The following is a 3,664-nucleotide window of genomic DNA, read 5'->3' as shown; positions in this document are numbered from 1 at the left end:
AAAAATGGTTGAGAAGGAGCAAGAGCAAGTCACGTAACCATTACAGAAAATGTCGGTGTGTGATTACCAAGAGCGGGAGACAGGCGAAGAAAGTGAGAAGAGGTAGAGTTTTAAATAAGCCAGACATATTGGGGGAAGAGCAAACCATTTTATACACAAGCCGTAATAACCCATCAAAAACCCAAAGTCCCATTATCCAACAACAGCAACAAAACAATCAAAGGTGGAGAGAGAGAGAGAGAGAAACATTTTATTGAGCCGGTGAAGTGGGAGTGGTTCCTTATTCCAGGAAGCCATGCGATGAGCCGGCAGCCTTCGCTCTGGAGGCCAAACGTGTCTGGACGTCCAGATCGCTGCTGGTCACAAGGTTCTCCCACAGCTCAGGGGTGGGAAGGGGAAATGGAAGAGGGGGGAGGTTGGGGTTGTGCTTGCACTCTAATATGATGTGGGGAAGAGTACCGGGTTGTAAGCAGAACTTGCATGTGGCCGGGAATTGCGTGGGAAACATGCAATGGAGGCGGACTGGGTGAGGGAAGGTATTGCTCTGCAGTCGGCGAAGTAGGGATTCTTCTTCTTTTGAGAGTTTAGGATGCGGAGGAGGGAAGTGCTGTCGCTCGAACCGGTAATATTGAGTGATGTCCTGAAAAGTCAGTAGAGGGACGGACGGTTCGGTATCCTCAGTAGCCTGGAGGGACAGGGCGCAGGCTTGCTGGTGAGCAAAGTTATTGCCCGTCAGTGAGGAATGGCCAGGAGTCCAAACGAGGGTGACTTTCCGGCAGGGTTGATGCAAAGACAGTAGTTTTAAGGTTGAGTGGGCCACCCTTCCGGCTAGAAAGCTTCTGCAGGCTGCTTGAGAATCTGTGATGATTACGGGGTTCTTCGTATGAATGAGGGCTAATGCGATGGCGAACTCTTCGGCAACCGATATTGACGACGTCTCGATTGTTGCTGAAGCTACGAGGGCGGTCTTGGTGGTGACTACGGCTACTTGATTCTGTCCGTTGGGGTAGGTGCTAGCGTCCGTGTAAGAGACATCTGCACGCTTTCCATAGATGGTCTCGTGCACTTGACTTCGCGCTTTTCGGCGGCCGGGCTGTAGGTCCGGGTGCATATTTTTTGGCAAGGGGCGAACCCGGATAACACTTCTCCAGTTATGAGGGAGGGGCTGAGAGGCAGTGGATTGGCATGGGACGTGAAGACGTTTCAGGAGGGCTAAGCCCGCAGGTGTTTGGGTGAGACGGAGACGTTGACTAGATAAATGGCCTTCAATAAGTTCTGACACCGTGTTGTTGAGGCCCAGTTGTAAAAGACGGGCCGTGGAAGTGTTCATAGGAAGATTTAGCGCTTGTTTGAATGCTTTTCGTATAAGCCGGTCAATGGTGTCCGTGTCACTTTTGGTGAGGATAAGGTACGGTGCGACATACGTGACACGTGAAATAAGGAGAGACTGGACCAGTCGGACCATGTCTTTTTCCTTCATGCCACGGTGGCGGTTAGAAACACGTCGAAGCATGTGGGAGACTTGGTTAAAAGCCTTGGAGAGCTTAGATAAAGTTTCATTGTTGCGTGTATTGGCCTGGATGGTGAGGCCTAAAATCTTAAGGGAGGAGCCGGGCCGTACAGTATGGCCGTCGAGGTGGATGCAGACTGGTTCTTTCTGTAGAGCAGATGGATGTTTACGGATTATGACAAGCTCAGATTTTTGGGGGGAGCATTGAAGTCCCACGGAGGAGGCATAGTTGTGAACGACGTCGGTAGCCTGTTGAAGGTAGTCTTGGATGTTTCCCATGGAGTCTGTGTCTGTCCATATGGTGATGTCGTCTGCGTAAAGTGCGTGATGTATGTGAGGGATGGCGTCAAGTTTCTGGGGCAAATCCAGGAGGGCGAGATTGAAAAGGAGTGGAGAAAGAACTGAACCTTGAGGTGTTCCTTGGTCCCCCAAGGCAATAGGCTGGGATTTAATGTCACCTACACGAATAATAGCTTGCCGATGAGTAAGAAAATCTGCAATGTATGAGTACGTACGGTGGCCGCAGCCTGTTTGATTGAGGCGGGATAAAATGGAGGAATGCCAAACATGATCAAATGCCCCTTTTAAGTCCAAGGCAAGAATGGCCCGAGGGGAGCAACGAGTCGCTGGAGCAAGGACTTCTTCTTTAATTCGAAGGAGAATATCTTGTGTGCTTAGATGCTTCCTGAAGCCATACATGGTGTCGGGTATAAGGCCTTTTTCTTCAAGGTAGGGTTGGAGGCGCTTCAGTATCATTCTTTCCACTAACTTGCCCACGCAGGAGGTCAGAGAGATTGGTCTTAGGTTATCAAGATGAGGGGACTTATTTGGCTTGGGGATCAATCGTATTTCAGCCGTCTTCCACTGGGGAGGTAGGGGACCTGAGCTCCAGTGCGAATTGATGTGGTATAGAAGGTGATCCAGCGAGCCTCCGTCCAGGTTGGCAAGAAGCCGGTAAGTGGCTTGGTCTGGTCCCGGGGCGCTATTTTTATTGCATTCGAACAAAGCTGCTTCCATTTCGTAAAGTTGAAAGTCCTTATCCAAGTCACTATTTGTCGATCCCGTGTAAGGAGGTGGGTTGAAGTGGCGAGAGGTGTTCAAATATTTAGCCGTGAGTTTTTGGATGAGATCTTGGGGAGATCCGTTGAAGGAGCTTAGGGTCCGGGTCATATTGCGTTGGGTCTCACTCTTGCTTGAGAGCGGGTCAATGAGGTGCCTAAGGAAATACCACGTTTTTCGAGTGGTAAGGGTACCCTGGAGGCTGTCACATAATTGAAGCCAATTCTCTTTGCATAGGGAAATGGCGTACTCAGTGGCTTCTTTATTAAGCGCTGCAATTCTGAGCCGGAGCTTGCGGTTCCGTCTTTGCCGTTTCCATCGCTTTGTGAGGCTCCTACGGGCCTCCCAGAGGTGGAGAAGTTTAGCATCCACGCTGGGGGTCTGGAAGGAAGTGATTATAAATTTTGTGTTTACCCTGACTGTTTCAATAATGTCATCGATCCAGTCGGATAGAGGTTGGTTAGGGTCTATAGGGCGAGAGGAATTGGCCTTGCGGAACGCATCCCAGTTAGTGAGACGGGTGACTCCTGTCTTTACGTTGTAATCGAGATTACGAATTGTTAGTTCGATAATATCATGGTCGGATCCAAGGTTCTCGCCAATGGATGACCATAACACATCCAGGGTGCCCAGTAATAAAGACAGGTCTGGGGAAGTGTCCCTGGCTGTGCTGGTTCCCATTCGTGTTGTTGAGCCGGGATGGTTTAGAAGCAGGAGGTGAAAATCATCAATCGCTTGCGCCAGAAGAGTGCCTCGTTTCGTTTTGTAAGGATAACCCCATTGAGGATGAGCAGCGTTAAAATCCCCAAGAATAAGGAGCGGTTGCGTTCCAGCTATATTAATAGCGTCACGAATGGTTGATAAAATCTCGGGAACCTTCTGGGTTGGGCGGCAATAGATATTGAGGATGTAAAGGCTTAGCTTGTTCTTAGGAGATGGAGATAGGAGCTCGGTGAGGATGTGATTGCATCCCCTCTGTGGGGTGACATGATTAACAGCAGATATAGTGCTACGAATAAGCGTGAGCGTTGAGTAGTTGTCTGAGGAACCGTAGGCGATGTATCCAGGGAGTTTCATATGACTGTTCGTTTCCTG

The sequence above is a fragment of the Haemaphysalis longicornis genome, unplaced genomic scaffold, assembly GCF_048455015.1.
Source record: "Haemaphysalis longicornis isolate Haplotype H1 unplaced genomic scaffold, Haemaphysalis longicornis Haplotype H1 scaffold_11, whole genome shotgun sequence".
Classification (NCBI taxonomy): domain Eukaryota; kingdom Metazoa; phylum Arthropoda; class Arachnida; order Ixodida; family Ixodidae; genus Haemaphysalis; species Haemaphysalis longicornis.
This window is presented reverse-complemented; position numbering follows the sequence as displayed.